Source organism: Protopterus annectens, chromosome 7.part0 (assembly GCF_019279795.1).
Source record: "Protopterus annectens isolate FY-2018-M chromosome 7.part0, PAN1.0, whole genome shotgun sequence".
Taxonomy (NCBI): domain Eukaryota; kingdom Metazoa; phylum Chordata; order Ceratodontiformes; family Protopteridae; genus Protopterus; species Protopterus annectens.
The window spans coordinates 1,635,227,687-1,635,246,701 of NC_056739.1; positions in this window are offsets into that span (position 1 = coordinate 1,635,227,687).

Here is a 19,015-nt window from a genome sequence, read left to right on the forward strand (position 1 = left end):
CTCTCAAAAAACTCCCTGACTGTAATAGAGGCCATGGGAAGAAGAGTTTGAAAGAAAGAAATGAGAGTTAAGGCCTTTGAATCCTGCAACCCAGAAAGACATGATCCTGAGAAGGAGTAAGGGAGGACTTTTTGAAGTTTATCGTGAACCCCAGGCTTTGAAGAAGAGAAATGGTAAAATGAAAATTTTGCAGAAGGACTTCTGGAGAGGATGCCTCAATTGGCAGGTCATCTAAACAAGGAAATATTTGGATCCCTTGAAGCCTGCAGAAAGCAATCACAGGAGTGAGGCACTTGGTGAATACCCCTGGGCCCGTAGAAAGGCAAAGGGCAAATCACAGAACTGAAAATGCCAGGAAGCAACAGAGAAACACAAAAATCGACTGAAAAGGGGATGGATCAGAATATGGAGATAAGCATCCTTGAAATCCAGAGACACCAGAAAGGCCTGAGGGAGCAAGAGAGGAAAAAGGGACTGAAGGGAAAACATCCAAAAGGAAGGCACCTTCAGAAAGGTGTTTAGATGGGAGAGGTCTAGAACAGCTCTCCAAGTGCCTTCTTTACTGGGCACTAGAAACATTTTGGAATAAAACCCTTCCCCCCTTTGGGAGACAGGCACCTATTGAATAGTAACCTGAGACAAGAGGTCTCAAAGAACCTCTGAAAAAAAAGGAAGTTGTTCCTGAGGAGGCTGAGGAATGCCCATAAAAGGAACACTGGAAATCCAGACCATGAAGTACCCCTGCAAATGATTGACAGAACCCAAAAATTGACAGAACCCAAGAATCTTGGATGATTCAGAACCAAACAGGAAGGGAAAGAGAAAGGTGAAGAGAAAGAGGAATGTGGCTGGTGACAGGTGTCAGACAGTGCCTGGTTTGTCAGGAAAGGAAGGCTTTAGAATTCCAGCAGTCTGAGTGACCTTAGCAGGAGGACTCCATTTACCACCCTTTTTACCTTTAGAAGGAGGGCGAAGATTGCCTATGAATGAAGGCTGGCTTAGCTTGGTAGTTTTGATGAAATTTAGGCACAAGAGAAACAAAGACATGTTTAAGCTCCTGTAAAGCCTTCCCCTTGTCCTGAAGAGACTTAAATAAACCAACAGCCACTTCTTCAAACAAAAGTTTATTATCCAGAGGAGCATCTATCAACTTAGCCTAAATATCACTGGGTAAAGGTTGAAGCCTACACCAAGAATACCTCCTCAGTACTGAACCAAAAGCAGCAGCCCTAGTGGAGGCATCTGCTACATCGTAACTATATTTGATAAAATGATGGACTACTTGAGAGGAAGTTCCTAGCAAGCAAAGAGCAGAAGATTTACTCTCAGAGTCTGGAAAACCAGAAAAAAGCTGAGAAGCCTGAGAAAGAAGAGCTAACATATACCTAGAGATATGGGTCTGATAACTAATAGCCCTAAAAGCTAGGGTATCCTATACTCATGGTTCTACTGTCCTTGTCAGAAGACAGTAACTTGGATGAAGGAAGCAATTGAGACAACTTATCAGGGGCTATAGACACCACTGAGGGGTCAGCAGCAGGACATTTAAACAAAAAGGAACAATCATTTCAGCATCCTATAAAACCTATCAGAGTTCTTTGGAGCAGGAGGCAGAGAATGTGGTGCTTTAGATACATTAGATAAAACATCCAATAAAGCAGTCAAGACAGGAGGAATGGCCAGTGGTTTAAGAGATTCCATCTTTAGTAACTCATAGTACCTCTTATTGACATGTGAAACCTGGCACAATCCCACTTAAAAAAATTTCATCATCCTAGAGATTGTGTCCCTAAAGGAAATTTCCTGAGAAGGATTATCTAGAGAATGACAGTACTCCTCATCAAACCCGTAGTCTAAAGGAGAAGGAATCTTGGTAGAATAAGCAAGGGATTCATCATCAAAATCCAACTGTTCCTCAGAAGAATTCAATTCTCTGGCCCTTTTAGGGGAAGAAGAGGACCAAGGTGGAGCAGGAACCAAAACCTCTTGAGGAGGTCTTAATGACAGTAAAGCATGAAATAACCCCTGAGTAAAGGCCTGCCACTCACTTTGTGGATCCCTAGGAGCAGAAGAAACATGATTAGTTTTCTGTTTCTTTTTTAAGCGGATGTCCATCCTGGAAACCTGAGAAGGCCCTGACTCAGGACAGCATTCCACAACTGCAGTAGGAATGTTTTCTCTAAAGAGAAACTGCGGAACCCCTCTAGACTCCTTGGAAACAATAAACCTTAGTTCCTACTGAACGCTCAAAATGGACATCTGCAAATCCTCATCAGACATGCTGCCCACCAGATTCTCACCGACCTCCAACCCAGAGGCAGTATAGGAATCTGGCAATACAACCAGGCGAGTCTCTGGGTTTGTAATAACCTCAGGAGAAACTCCTGGCAGAGGCTGGACAGAGTAAGATGCTGGTTTTGCCTTATGACCTTTTTCTTCCCTGACATCTGACCCTCGGGGCAGGAAGTTCCAGCCATAGTATCTTTAGCAAGAAGCTTAAGATGCTGGTTCTCAAGATACAATGAAAGGGAAGAAAGCCTACTATGAAGGGGTTTTGAGATAAATCACTGACAAATAGAACAAGACTTATAACCGTGAGAACTCCTGATAAATTGAACAAGATGTATAGTCATGAGCACCTAGCAAAAAAAGACACATTGTGGCGGTCTTTATGGGCAATCAGTCTCCGACACTGGCATTTACCCTTCCTGAACAACATTAGCCCCCCCAACAGCACAAAACAATCAAAAAAGAACAAAAAAAACAAACAAACTGGGTACTTATCTACAATGGTGAGGACTGCAACAAACAGGAGTAATCATCAGAATTCCAACAAAATGGATAAAGGTAACAGACCGATGGTTAAAAACAGCATTCAGACTGGCAGCAAAGAAGTTCTGAGAATGGTACATCTGAGCATCACCTTTATGCCCTATGCTATGCAAGGAATGTGTAGGTGATGTTCAGCATACCTTAAAGCAATGGTAGATGTTGGTAAACTGGCCGGATGGTGGGCTTCATGGTAGGGAATCCAAATTTGTAATGAATACTGCAGCGGTGAATGTAAGGAGATCAGCAATGATACAAAGACTATACATTCAGAAGGAGGTTCTTTAGATTGTATATGGTAAAATTCTTTTCCCATGTTTTTTATTTTTATTTTATGCTGAGATGAATCCACAGGTAAGGCTTGAAAAGAAACTGCTAATGTATGGAACTGGCATGGCTAGTAGCTGCCTCTTTGCTGCGGTCATAAATTAGGTGTTTAATGGCATCTGAATAAAACATGTCTCTACCTTAGTTCAGATTCTAACTTTATAGCCATTGTTCATGTTCAAAGAATGCTATCTGAAATGATGAGTTCAGTCTGAATGGAAATAGACCATCCAACCTTAGCAAGCACATTTGAATTAAGAAGACAATTTACACCTTCTCTTTCCGATATTGGTGTGCTTATTTTACCTACAAGGGTAACCAACAAGGGTAACCTTATTGTGGATTTTTTTATTCCAATACCCTTTGAGGAAAAAATGGGTTCCCACACAAAGAAAGTTACTGTAGCCAATATCTTATGCAGAGTTTAATCAGCAGAACAGGGCACATTTATATGCCATGTTACAGAATTATTCACCATGCTCTCAAATGATCCTATACGAGAGATGATAAAGAGTCAACAGTTGTTGACCCTACAACAATAGCTGCAGTAGAATTATGTTTACTAAGACAGTTGAAGCCAGTAAAATTTCATCCAGGGTGTCCTTAGTAATTATATCTAGGTGTTGCACAAGTATTCAATTCCCAACTATCGTCTCAAAACCAGGTACTATAGCACCCTGTAGCTCATGTAAGACACTGCTTACCTTGTGCCTGAACTTGAATACAAGTTCAGGCAAGCAGCTGCCACAGCTTACCTGAGCACATTATTCAAGTTTGAGAGAGGTAAGTGCAACAGCCATGATGAGGGAATCAGAGGGGGGTGAGTGTGTAGATTAGGGCACTGATCAGGAAATGGATTTTAGGTTTTTGGAGAGGGAAGGGTTAGTGTTAGGGTTCTGGGAGGGCTATACAGTTTTATACAATAAGTAGTTATGGCAGATAAAGTTACTTGGTCTTAGAGCTCCTGCCTTTTTGATCAAGTGGCAGTGAGTAAACATGTGCAAGCAAATAACATGCAAGTACTTGTTGTAGCTCCTTTATACCCCAAGACAATGTTAGATTCTCTGTCCTGTCTGTTGTGCCCTCTTATAATGCCAATGAAGATGTATTAGCTGTAGCTAGCATTATAGGCTTGTTAAGTGCCTCAAACTATCTTGATAAAGTTAAAGTAAAATCAGACATATTATGTTTAAAACATTGCACTTAAGAGTTCACTTTCACTGCAGCTAAATTTTTCAGAGATTTTTCTTTTTCCTTCCATTATAGCCTGAAAGGGGTTCCACTTCATATCATCGAATTTCATTTCATCGAATTTCAAAACATCGAGACCAAATCGTTGAAAACCCAAATCGTCGAAAACCCATATCACTGAATCTCAAATCATTGAAAACTAGAAAGCAACTAGAAATAACATCCCAGACACTGTTTACTACATTTACCTGTTTACCTGTTTACTACAATTACCTGTTTCCCCCACTGTAGTGCAATTTTGGAGTTGGTATATTTATTTACGGGGAGGTGTGGAAGTGCAGGGGAGCTTGCCCCCCTGCATAAATGCAGTACTAACTCTGTGGAATGTTATTTCTAGTTGCTTTTTAGTTTTCAATGATTTGAGATTCAATGATATGGGTTTTCGACAATTTGTGTTTTCGACGATTTGGTCTCGATGTTTTGAATTTTGATGATATGAAGTGGAACCCCTGAAAGGATATCTCTGTTTGGGAAGCACTGCTTTTCTTATGTTTATATATTTCTTCATGAGAAAAACCATGTGACAGCTAAAATTAAACATTCATGAGTTAGTAGACATATCTCTTGTTTACTACAGGAGTTCTGTAAGCTGCACTCCATTCTCGTCCAACTACTTGTGCATCACAGTGAGGTACATTCCCCTTGGGCAGCTCTTTCCAAAGACACTATCTACTGCAATGTACTAGCAGAGTCACCTAGCTTACCTATCCTTACTACATCCCTAATGAGTGAACAAGACCTGGAGCTTGGCAGCTCCTAAGTTTGTAGGGTAACTGACCGGGGGGGGGGGGGGTTAGGAATGAAAAGCAAGAAAAGCTCAGATAGTTTTGCATTGTGTGCATTCTAGTCAGTCCTTATCCAGATATCAAGCTTTTCAAAGAAAAAAAAAAAACATGTAAACTATATTCAAGAAAATGTACTTATTTATTTACATAAATTTGTTGACAGAAAAAAATTAAAATAATAAAACACTGATTAAAAAAAATAGACCGCAACCAACTGAACAGAAATTGGCATTACTGAATTCTCCAAAAATATAGACTTAAACTGCCAGGTAATCTAAAGGAAACTATGACATCACTACTGAAAGCATTCACAAAATCCCCCAAATGTACTCAAAAACCTAACAATTGACCTCAAAAGTACATTTAAAAAATTAAAAAAAAGAAAGAAAAATAAGGCAATCATATATATATGTATGGCAACATAATATGCATTCAGCAAAATAAATAAAATATCTTGATGTAGAATTTGTATGATGCATTACATGTCTGTCACTGAAGGACTAGGGAACTTGCTTCCATAATTTTGTTTCTTCAATAATCATAAAACTTCTACCTGAACATACGTTACCCATATATTACATGTTTTCTCCTCTTCTGTGCACTCTCCTAAGTGTTTCATATTTATTCCAGAACCCACTGCCTTTTTCCTGTCCATCAGAATGTAGGTGTGCTGTGCCAACCTGCCTTGAAGCTTGTTACATGAACATCCATTTATATTGACTAGTTCTTAATGTCTAAAGCACTGTTGGAAAGAATGGTCCACCATGCAACACATTATATGTCCTTATATTCACTGCTGCAGTATTCATTACTACATGGGATTCCCTGCCGTGAAGCCCACCGTCCAGACAGTCTACCAAAGTCTACTATTGCTTTAAGGTACGCTAAACTTCACCTACATACTCCTCACATAACATAGGGCTTAAAGGTGATGCTCAGTTGTACCATCCTCAGAACTTCTTTGCCGCTAGCTGTTTTTAACCTTTGGTCTGTTTGCCTCCATCCAATTTTAGCCTTTCTTTTTCTGTTTAGTGGGACTCTGGTGATTTATCCTGTTTGCTGAAGTCCTCACTGTTGCAGATAAGTACCCAGTTAGCATTTTTCTTCTTTTATTCTTTTTTTGTGTGTGCTGTTTGGGGGTTAATGTCATCCAGGATGGGTAAATGCCAGTGTGGGAGAAAGATCCCCATAAAGTCTGCCACAATAAGTTGTCTTTTGCCTAGGAGCTTCTCACGGTTATAAGTCTTGTTCTATTTGTGAGGGATTTATCTTGAAAACCCTTCATAGTAGGCTTTCTTCCCTGTCATTGTATCTTGAGAACTACCATCTTAAGCTGCTTGCTAAATATACTATGGATGGAACTTCCTGCCCCGAGGGTCAGCTGTCAGGGAAGAAGAAGGTGAAAAAGGTAAGACCAGAATTTCCACTGTCTAGCCTCTGCCGGGGATTTACTCCAAGGTTATTACAAACCCAGAGACTTGCCTGGTTGTGTTGTCAGATTCCTCTGTGTCCAGGTTGAAGGCTGAAGAGTATCTGGCAGGCAACATGTCTGATGAGGCTTTGCAGACGTCCATTTCAGGCATTCAGGGTGAATCATGTTTGTTTGTTTCCAATGTGTCTATGGTGGCTCCTCAGTTTCTTCTTAGGGCAGAAGTTCTTACTATGGCTGCTGAATGCTGTCCAGAGTCAGGGCCCTCTCAGTTTTCTAGGATGGGTGTCCCCTTAAAAAAGAAACACAAAACTAGACATGATTCTTCTCCTCCTAGGGATCCACAAAGTGAGTGTCAGGGCTTTACTCAGGGGTTATTTAATGCTTTACTGTCATTAATGTCTCCTCAACGGGTTTTGGTTCCTGCTCCTCCTTGATCTTCTTCTTCACCTAAAAGGTCCAGGGAATTAAATTCTTCTGAGGAAGATCTGGATTCTGATGAAGACTCCCTTACTTAGTCTGCACAGATTCCTTCACCTTTAGACTATGGGTCTGACAGGGAGGAATCTAATAGTCTAGGTACTCCTTCTGAGGAAATTTCCTTCGGGGAAGCAGTCTCTAGAATGATGGAATTTTTTAAAAGTGGGATTTTGCCCAGGTTTCTGATATCCATAAGAGTTACTGCATATGGAATCTCCTAAACTTACGGCTGTTTCTCCTGTCTTGTCTGATTTACTAGATGCTTTTTCCAATGCACAGCCTTCTGCTCCCAAGTAGTCTGATAGGTTTGATAAGTTTTCTGAGGACTGCTCTTTTTTGTTCAAATGTGCTGCTGCTGACACGTCTGTGGTGTCTGTAGCCTCTGATAAGCCATCTCAATTGCTTCCTTCGTCCAAGTTACTGTCTTCTGACAAGGAAAGCAGAACCATAGATAAGCTGGGTAAGAAGGTCTATACTTCTGCTACCCTTGCTTTTAGGGTTAATAATTATCAGACCCATATATCTAGGTATGTGTTGGCTCTTCTTTCTCAAGCTTGTCAGATTTTTTCTGATCTTCTAGACTCTGAGAATAAATGTTCTGCTCTTTCCTTGCTAGAGCCTTCCTCTCAAGTAATTTGTCATTCTATCAGATGTAGTTATGATGCAGCAGATGTCTCTTCTAATGCTGATGCTTTTGCTTCAGTGCTGATGGGCAATGCTTAGCTTTGGCTTCAACCTTTACCTGATGATATTAAGGTTAAGTTGCTGGATGCTCCTCTGGATACTATACTTTTGTTTAGGGAAGCGGCTGCTGGTTTGTTTAAGTCTCTTTAGGGCAATGGAAAGCCTTACAGGAGCTTAAACATGTCTTTGTTTTTTCGTGTGCCTAAATTTCAGAGAAGCTACCCTTCTAGGCCAGCCTTTGTTTGTAGGCAATCTCACCCTCTTGCTAAAGGTAAAAAGTGTGGTAAATGGAGTCCTCCTGCTAAGGCCGCTCAGACATGCAGGGATTATCAAGCCTTCCATTCCTGACAAACCAGGTGCTGTCTGACTATTCACCTGTTCCCAGCCACATTCCTCTTTCTCTCTGCCTTTCTCTTTCTCTTCCTATTTGGCTTTGAATCACCCAGGATATTTGAGTTCTGTCAATCATTCATCAGGGGTACTTCATGGTGTGGAATTCCCATCCTCCCTTTATGGGCATTCCTCAGCCTCTTCAGGAACAACTTCATTTTTTCCCAGAGGTTCTTCAAGATCTCTAGTCTCAGGGTACTATACAAGAGGTACCTGAGTCCCAAAGGGGGAAGGGGTTTTATTCATTAATGTTTCTAGTGCCCAGAAAAGAGGGTACTTGAGACCAGTTCTAGACCTTTCTCATCTAAACACCTTTCTGAAGGTGCCTTCCTTTTGGATGTTGTCCCTTCAGATCCCCTTTTTTTCTCTTGCTACCTCAATCTCTTCTGGTGTCTCTGGATCTCAAGGATGCTTATCTACATATTCTGATCTATCCTCTTTTCAGGAGATTTTTGCATTTCTCTGTTGCTTCCTGGCATTTTCAGTTCTGTGCTTTGCCTTTTAGCCTTTCTACTGCCCTAAGGGTGTTCACCAAATGTCTCTCTCCTGTGACTGCTTTTTGAAGGCTTCAAGGGATCCAAATATTTCCTTATTTGCATGACCTGCTGATTCAGGCTTCTTCTCTAGAGATCCTTTTGCAAAATCTTCATTTTACCATTTCTCTTCTTCAAAGTCTGGGGTTCATAATAAACTTCAAAAAGTCTTCCCTGACTCCTTCTTAGGATCATGGCTTTCTAGGTTGCAGGATTCAGATAGTACCAATTCTGGCATCCCTACCACCTCCAAAGGCTTTAACTCTCATTTCTTACTTTCAAACTCTTGTATGCCTGGCCTCCATTTCAGCCACAGAGTATCTCAGAGCTCTGGAGTTCATGGCTTCCACCATTCTGATGCGTCCTCTGGCCATACTTCACATGACGAAGTTAAAGTGGTTTCTGAAGGTGGTGTGGCTACAAAATGCACATCCTCTAGACTTTACAGTTCCGCTTATCCCTTGTGTCAAGAAGGAACTTCTGTGGTGGATTCAGCAGGTGTCTCTGAATCCAGGGCTCCATTTTCATCCTCATCTTCTCTCTCAGGAGCTGTTCACAGACACTTCCAATGTGTGATGGGGAGCAGCATTTGGATCCCTGAAAGTTCTGGGAGTGTGGTTGCCTTGTCAGCAGAGGAAGCACATCAATGTCAAAGAGATGAGAGCTCTTATTCTGGCTCTTCTGTTCTTTCATCCTCTTCTCTCTGGGCATTTCAAGGTATTCACAGACAATACCACAGTTATGTGGTAAATCAACAAATGGGGGGGAGGGGGCCAGGATCTTTCCTTCTTTGCCAGTTAGCACTTCTGCTATGGGATCTGGCAGTCAAGTGTCAAGTGACTCTTCAGGCAGCTTATATTCCTTCAGATCAGAAAATTGTGGCAGACATTCCGAGCAGGTCTTTCACTCAATCGCACTAATGAATGCTTTACAGGGATGTATTTCTGGACATTGTTCACCAGTGGGTTACTCCTCAAGTAGATATCTTTGCCTCCCCTCTGAAAAGACAACTTCCTCTGTTTTGTGCCAGAGTCCATGTTCCTCTGGTATGGAAGTTGGATGGCCTCTCATTTTCTTGGAAGGGGATGTTTCTTTATGCATACCCTTCTGTTGCTCTTATTCCAAGAGTTCTGTTCAAGATTCAACAGGATGCTCAAAAAATTTTGTTGGTGACTCCCTTTTGGCCACAGCAGCACTGGTTCCCTCTACTTCTGCATCAAGCCAAGGGCAATCATCACAAGTTACCTCACAGGGTGGATCTACTCACACAAGACAATGGATCTCTCTTCCATTCTCACCTGTCAACGCTTCAACTGACACTGTGGGCGATAGGGTTTTGATCCCTCATAGACACCTTTTTTTCTGAGGACATGGTCCTCCGGGAGGCCAGGAAACCTACTACTAGGAAATCCTACTAATCTAAATGGAAGAGGTTTTCTATTTGGTTCATTTCTTGTGACCTGGACCCGCTTACTGTGGATGTTCCTTTGGTTCTCTCCAATTTGTGTGAATTGCTCAATGCTGGTTTGGCCTATTCTTCTACTAAGGACAACTTATCAGCTCTTTCTGCTTGTCTCCTTTTAACTTCCCCCGTTGGCTTCCAGATTTGAGGCTAAGCAATTTCTTAAAGCTGTCCTTAATATTAGACCTCCCAAGAAGCCTGTTCCTCCTCCTTGGGATCTTAATTTAATTCTGGAGAAACTGACTCATGCTCCTTTTGATCCTGCTGTATCAGCTTCCTTGCAATAATGTTCTTGGAAGACAGTTCTTTTGTTAGCTCTTACTTCTGCCAGATCGGTGTCTGAGTTGCAAGCCCTTATGGCTTGCCCACCTTTTTTCATATTTCATGAGGACAGGGCATCCTTGGGTACTAATCCTTCTTTTATGCCCAAGGTTGTTAATGAAATGTCACTTAGTCAGTCTATTAATTTGCCTACCTTTTTTCCCTCTCCACAATCCAGCAGTGAGAGGGTGCTGCATACCTTAGACATGCATAGACAGCTCAGATTTTCTTAAGACTAAAGCTATCAGAAAATCTGATCAGTTGTTTCTTTCCTTTCATCCTTGGTTTTTAGAATTGGGTGTTTCCAAGCAAACTATTTCTACTTGGATTTCAAAGGATATTTCTTTTTCTTACACTTTTCATGGCGAGAGCCTTCCTTCCTTCCTTCTTCTGTAAAGGCTCATTCTACTAGAGCTGTGGCTTCTTCTGGTGCTTTTTTCAAGGGTTCAGACACTAATTCTATTCTTGAAGCATCTACCTGGGCTTTTGTGCATACCTTTACCAAACAATACAAGTTGGATGCTATCTCCAGAAACACACCTGGTTTTGATAACGTCATTCTTCATGGCTTCTTAGAAGGCCCTACTGCTGCTTCCACGTCCCAAGTTTCTTGTTGAGCTTTGGCACTCTGACATGTAGTAATGAATACTGCAGCTGTGAATGTAAGGACATAGTTGTGCAAAATCGTACCATAATGGTACATGTCCTTGCTTTCACCGCTGCAGTATTCACTCTCTCCCTCCATCCCCCTAGTGTTTTTTTTTCCCCTTTGTGGATGTGCAGGTTCTCTTTGGTTTTCCTTGGAATGCTGTTCCTACTGGGGTAATCAGTTCTGAGGATGGTACGCTTGAACATCACCTTTGTGCCCTACACTATGTGAAGAGTATGTAAGTGATGTTCAGCATACCTTAAAGCAATGGTAGACTTTGGTAGACTGGCCAGACGATGGGCTTCATAGCAGGGAATCCCATGTAGTAATGAATACTGCAGTGGTGAAGGCTAGGGCATCTAATATTATGTTAAGAGTTTACGCAACTGTACTTACTAAACTGTCTTTCTCAAAGTCAGGCTCTCCATCTCCAAGATTCATCTGCAGTGAAGAGAATGGCTCTGAGTATACTTATCATGACTATTCCATGCCCTGTGTATTGAGCTCATCCTTGACTTATGACAGTCTGAGCTCATGCCTGTCATACCTTTCAGCAGATTATGAAGGATCAAGAGGAGGTACATCTATGGCTCCCATCACAGGAGAGGTGTCTTGGAATTTAGCTGTCAGTAATCTTCTGCTGATCAGACAGACCTAACCAGACCTAATCAGAGGTCATGACATCTAGAGTCACCTGATTAAGCACTGGTGGTACTCACGGGTGAGGACTTACTTACTAGCATTTTCCTATGTTAAGAAGACTTTGATGACTCAGGTGGAGGAGGAGCAGTTGATCTTCTTATGCCAGGACTCACAGTTCAGGGCTTGAACTTCAGAAAGATGTGTGAACTCTAATGCAGGATGCAGTTTGGGTGTAGGAATGCACTGGTATGGGAATACATCCTAATGCCAATACCTGGCTTGCATGCAGTCCTGTCATGTTCATGCTCCCATAACAGACATACACCCTCACACTTTAACCCTATCAGTGAATCTCCAGTGCCTGACTATTGCATACTTATCACCACATGAACCTGTGTTTGAGCTTGTCCCTACAGCTGATATGGATGGGAGTGTGCTTCACACTCAGGTCACTAAAATGAGTCTGAGAATGTGGAGACTATTAGTTCTAAAATGGAAACGAGAATTGATCTCTCCCCATGCCAATGTTCACTCAAATTAATGCTCTTTTAGATAAAACCTAAGATGTATGAAGTCATCCATGGACTGGCTTATAGCTCCAATCCTTTACCACTCAAAAATGCCTTAATATATACCTAATGAAGAATGTGGACTCATAGGTAATTTGTTTATTATGCTAGCCATTCAGGTTGCTATCTGTGTGGCCTATAATGAGGAAGACTCTACTCTAGCAGCCTCAACAGGAGGATACTCAAAAATGCCTTAATATATACCTAATGAAGAATGTGGACTCTTAGGTCATTTGTTTATGATGCTAGCCATTCAGGTTGCTATCTGTGTGGCCTATAATGAGGAAGACTCTACTCTGGCAGCCTCAACAGGAGGATACTCTTTCTATATGTCACTTAATTGGTGGAGTTAGTCCCTGAACAGACATGCTTGTGTCTGTGTGGTCCAGAACAGGTCCCAGAGACCACAAGACTTTGTCATGTATCACAAAACATGGTCTCTAAAGTCTTACTCACAGCTGATAAAACCGTTTACTCCTCTGTCTCAGTAAGACTTACACCGTTCAACCTCTGACCTCATCTGTGTAAGTTCAAAAACTCCCTAGTAGACTAACCACTCTAGAAAATGTATCTTTCCCGGGTCTAGATTCTCTTGACAAATAGGAAATGATCTGTTGATGGCTCCATAAGTATGTATCTATATAACAAGCTGCAAAAAGGCTGAAGTAATCCCAAGACACTGCAAAGCCTCCTTGCAGATACAGGAAGGCATAAACTGATAACATAGCCTTGAACTTTCTTGTACAAGCTAAATGCCTGAGATAAAAAAAATATTGGTGCAACATTTACAGTCTTTACAACAATTTTTATAGATAGATAGGTATTCAAGAGTGACATTTACAAAAAAACTGAAAACTGGAGATGGAAAACATTCTCTCATCTTTTCAAAAAATGTGTTTACAATATGCTGAAAATAAACAGCACTGTCAGAAATGTCACATCTGATTCCAGATTGTTGAACATAATAGGCTGTGGTGTTCAGTGACTGCATGCAGGTAAGTATAAATATTTTGTATCCTCAGGTTTCTATACAGTAGGTTGCAGAGATTATTCCGTTAGCCATCAACTTCATCACTCTCATTAATCATTGTCAGCACCTTTTCACAGAGAGGCATTGTGAGAGGAAAAAATACAGAAATAAAACTAATGTGAGTATGCATTTTAAAAAGAACCACATATCAGTACTACATTTATATAATAATTTACTCTTAAAATATTGTCTCAGTGTCTAACATTGCAGGTGGCATCTCAGGAGGCATCTTTAATTTGGAAGAAAATAATACACGCGTATCTTGCTTATATGGAGCATTTCCCATATCAGAGCTTACCATTCGTTGTATCATAGTAGCAATATAGTAGAATGCTAGGTTACCTTCCCAAGGGTCTTAGAATAAAATTTGATTGGAATTGGTGCACAAGGGTTTGGTGGGGGTATAAATACTTGGGTGTGGATGACCAAGCATTTGCAAGCTTGCTCTCTATAATAGAGATGTAGGTACCAGACCAGGGATCTATTTACATTCCCCATCCACTGATCCCAGTTTCCTGTGAACAAGTGCAGGGATGAACTGTACTTTACATAAATGGGAAGTCTGTTTTTTTTTTTTTTGGTGGGGGGCATACCTCTCTACTGTCCAGATTTTTTTTAGAATGTCCAGATTTTTGCCTCATACTTTTAGTCTGCTCCTCATAATTTTTTTTTGGCAAATCATTGATGATGGAAGTCAGAAAATAATGGCAGATGTTTGAGTCTCAGACGTCATATCCTTCAGAAAATTCATGCAAATTGAAAACCTGATTTATATATACTTTTAAGTTTTTAAGTGCATTATTTTAAATGTATCCATATCTTGGGCCTTTATCCCCTAATTATTTATGGTTTTGTTCAGATTTATTGCTGTAAGAAGTTGAGAGGTGCAGGGATAGGGCTCTCAGACACACACTTGTTCTTTGCATGTTCTATTTATACTGCAGGCAATGTTTAAGTCGCTGGATCAGGTGTTCCTGATGCTGTTTGTTTTATGGATATGCAACAGGTACATTAAGACTGGATCAGAGGATGCTTTGTAGACCAGGCATAAGTTGCTTCTCAGCTGTTTGTAGGAGACTGAATATAAGCTCAAGGTTTTGAGGTGGTCCACATATGTCTTGTTTGTCACAGGATGTATTGTTTTCTTTTTTTTTTTTTTTTGAGGAATCTCTGAGGATGCTCCAATTGTTTTATATTCCCAGGCAGGTGAATACCAAAGGATGCACTGTACTCAATCACTGATCAATCACTGATCTTATGAGAGCAGAGTACAATGGAATGATGACATGTATGGATCTAGATGCCATACCTCTGCTTATAAGTTGTGCAACATAGAGTGCTTTCCTCACTACAGTAGATACATGATAGTCAAATGCCAAATTGCATTCCCAAATCCTTGACTAGAGAGTCTACTCACTCTTAGGAGTGTATTGACAATTTAGAAGTTTGTTGGGGTGGCTGTCTTTCCAAAAAATAATGCAATGCACTTTTTGGCATTGAGTTTTAGACCATGATTCTAGCACAAATTACTAGTCTACATCAGGCCCTCTTGGAAGATATTTGTGTCTTGGGGGATTCAGCTACTACATCTAATTTGAAGTCATCTGCAGACTTCTTCATCCAAACGTCCTTGACATTGACCTTGTCCTCAGAAAAGTAGATGCCAAAGGGGACTGGCCCCAGCACTCAGCCTTAAGGCAACTCAGCCTTTTTGTTGAAGACTCTCCTACTCTAACTTTGTAGGTCTTGTCTCTAAATGTTGTCTATCCAGCAGGTGATGTAAGGGTTTATACCTAGTTTAGTGAACTTTTCTACAATGAGTGGGGTATTGTGTCAAATGCCATGGCCAGGGCAAAGAAGGCAGTATCCATCAGATTGAGAAATTCCCCGGGGCAAACCTAAACTGATTTTGATCCATTGTTTGTAGGTTACCTTTGTCTTCATTTAATATATCTATGATTATTATCTCCATAACCTTGCATATCAGGCTAGTCAGGATTATGGTTCATTTATGTCCAGGTCCATTGATGACCCACCCTTGTGCAGTTGAATAACCATTGCAGTCCTCCAATTGTTTGGAAAGAAGCCTGTTTAGAGATTGTGGTTAAATAGTATTTCTAGTGGTCATACAAATTCATGTTTCTTGCTACTCAGGAGAGATCCTGAGATGTTAGTATCACCTATCAATGCAGTGTTCTTGGCCTTGGAGAGTGCCTTGAGCACCTTCTCTCTAGTGACAGCCCAAGGAGTTATGGATGTAGGTATTTCTTGAGATGCATCTGGCATGGGCGGGGGGGGGGGGGGTAAAATTGGAGTTAATTTTGTCATTCGTGAGATTTACTACATCATCCAGCTCCATATAGGTGGCAACATTTACAATTCATTTGGCACACCTCTGTGTACTGGCTTTGAGGATAGGGACATAGCTGAAGAAAGCTTTGTGACTGCCGTCGGTCTGGGAGGCCAATTATACCTCAAATGTGGCTTTGATGGACATTATTATTCACCCGAGTTGCTTTTTTTTGGTTGATGAGGGATTTTTGCTTGCTGGATAGCATACCTTCTAATTTTTGCCATTGAATTCTTCCTTTTCCTATACAAACTTTTGATGTTGAGATTCCACCAGGGAGGCTTATTTTTTGCGCTGGTCCTCTGCTTAATCTGTGGAGGTACAGCTGTCTCTATGCAATTATTAATATGATTATAAAGATTCTGTGAATTAGTCCACATAGGAAGCAGAGTTCTCAGGGTTTGGGCAGGTCATAATATTTTGTCAGGGTGTCACTTAGTAGTAGGAAATTTGTCCTTGAACAATTACTAAACATTCTAGGGTTAGTCCCTGGTTTTACCATTACTTCAACAGGCAAGTTTATGGTCTGACCTGACTAATTAAGACATTACACTATGGATGGTGTAACATTCTGTTATGTTTGTGAGGATCAGGTCAAAGATGTTTGCAACTCAAGTGGACGTACAGACTAACCAGGCTAAGGTATTTGCATTTACAAAGTTCAGGGATCATTGGACCTACATGTTACTGGTCTTGCATGATTCAGTTTATATTGAGGAAGTTAAAATAGCCCTAGAGTATGGTATTAGGTTGAATGGGGAGTGTCTCCCATACATTTAAGCATTATGTATTTCCTGGGTCATAACGGTGGACAATATCTTGCAAGGATATAGCATGAGACTTTGATAAGGTAATTTGGACATGGAGAAGCTCAAGCACATTGAAATGACAGACTAGAATTGAGTTTTGTTTGTTTTTAATGTAAACAGAGGCAGCTTTACCTATTGACCCTTCCTGTGTAGTAGTTGGTCTAAACATGTGGAAGATATTTAGTCCTGTACTGCCAGGGTGCTGTCCGTGGCTTTAAACCATGTCTCAGTATTATGAAAAGTCTCACAGTTTAAGTTTCACAGTACTCCATGTAGTTTGCAAGAAGGACAGACAATTTTGTAGAAATGCTTTTTGTCATTTAGTAATTTATTTTAGCATTTTTTCGATAAACAGCATTAGTAGTACCGCTTACTTCATTGAATGCCTAAACATCAACCCATCGTAATCGAACCACATAAACAATGAACGCTCTAAGCTGCGAAATTTAAAAAGTCGAGCTCTCATACTTGTCCCACCCCACCGCCCGCTACATACTGCCTACATAAACAAACTAAATAAACCACATACATACACTAACCAAAACCCTACTTATAACCCTAAACTAGACCCTACTTCTAACCCTACACTAAATCTTACATATACCACCATGTATACAAATAACTTAACCTGCACCCTAACCCTAAGGTCCATAATTATCGCACACTTACCTTAAAAAGCTAAACCCAAACAAACTAAATAATCCATACACATACACTAAACAAAACCGTACATTAAATCTAACATACATTTCCATCTATGCACTTACCCTAACCCGCACCCTAACCGTAAGGTCCACAACTATTGCACACTTACCTTACGGAGCTATACCGTGGAAGGCCAACCATGATAATTCGATGTTTCTGCTTTCGATCTTTTGGACATTCGACATTGTCGTGGTTTGATGAAGACAGGTTGACGTTTCGGCGTTCGGGTAAGTAAGTGGTCAACTTTCTAATATAGTCCCCATTTCTGCAGTTAGGTGTCTTAGTCTGTGATTGGATTGCAGTAGTGGTAGTATTGTGAATTCTGCTCTAGAATTTGTTCTTCACTGCTTTATTTGTTGCATATACCTACTTAAAATTGTATTTCACTGCCTTTCTCTTTATCTTGCTAATAGTTTTCCATTTTGTCCCAGTTCCCACAGAGGCATTAAGCTAAAAGTTTCTGAAATTCTAACCATAGGACTAGAACTGCAGTTTGAATTTTTCCCAACCCTACCACCCTTATCTTATTGTAGTTTTAAAAGGCTGTGTCTCTCTGACTTCAGCCTCTTATGCTAATTGAATTCCAAAGTCCCTCTCCCCTCTTTCACTGCTATTGCATGTGGTGTAACCTATTTAAATACTTTGTCATACATTGTTTTCCATATATCCTTATATCCTTACTACTAAGTGCCCACCCAGCAAACCAATATTGCAATTCAGTAAACCTCCCTTACTACAAGTTGTCTCCAGCTCATTTTCCCACAACTCAAATATGCTTGGCACACATGCCACATTCCAAGGAGGTCCTCAGTTAATCTTGCTTCATCCTTGGAAGAAAAGAGATTTATTTTAACGTTATGCACTTCAGTTAACTCTTTAGACAGCTACTGTTTTATTTTACTATATTTGCTGATTTTGCCTTTTAATCATTCTCAAGGTTCCTAATACTTCAAATTGCCTTGACAAGGTAACTTGTTTAAGTTTTTTTTCTAGTATTAGTGGAGGCAATCACAGAACAGCTAGTTTGCACATTAAACACCACTACTATCAAATCATAGCGCAGTCTAACCTAGTCTAGTGCCAAACCCCAGAGACCTCCCAAGGAGACCTCTGTATAACCGAGGCATAACCTACAGTAGCCCACCTAAATCGGGTCTGGACAAAATGAATATACAATTTCCAAATGCCTCCATAGCCATCTTGGTAGATATGGGCATCCTGAGGCAATGTAGGAATTGTGTCATGGTCACAGACAACTATTTAATTTCACTGGAGGCAAAAGTCTCACATACAAAGAAGGATGTCAAGCTGACACATACTACAGTCACCACACATAGTGTCCATCATGCACATAGTTCAACTTGTGTTGAGGCACTACAAAGCAATGTTCCCAAGCCTCAAAGACCTCTTAAGCCTATAAATGGCAACACCCATCCTCAGTAATCTCTAAAGCACTCAGCAAAAGCTAAACCAAACACCACACATATGCTTGCACAAATGTGGAGATCCAACAGCAAAGCCCATAAGGCAAGCAGAGACACTATCCAGAGCACTTGTCATAGTGCACTCCATTTTATGATGCTCATATGCCCCACTCATCAGACTGAACAAGGAGAACATAATGGTTAGCTGCTTATCTGGATCCGGGAGCCACCAAGTTATGTGTGCACTCATGTCACTACACCACAGGTACCAGTATGATTATCTCATAGCCCATATGGGCATTAATAATCTGAGATGCAGTTCCCTGGACTATATGAAGAGAGACAT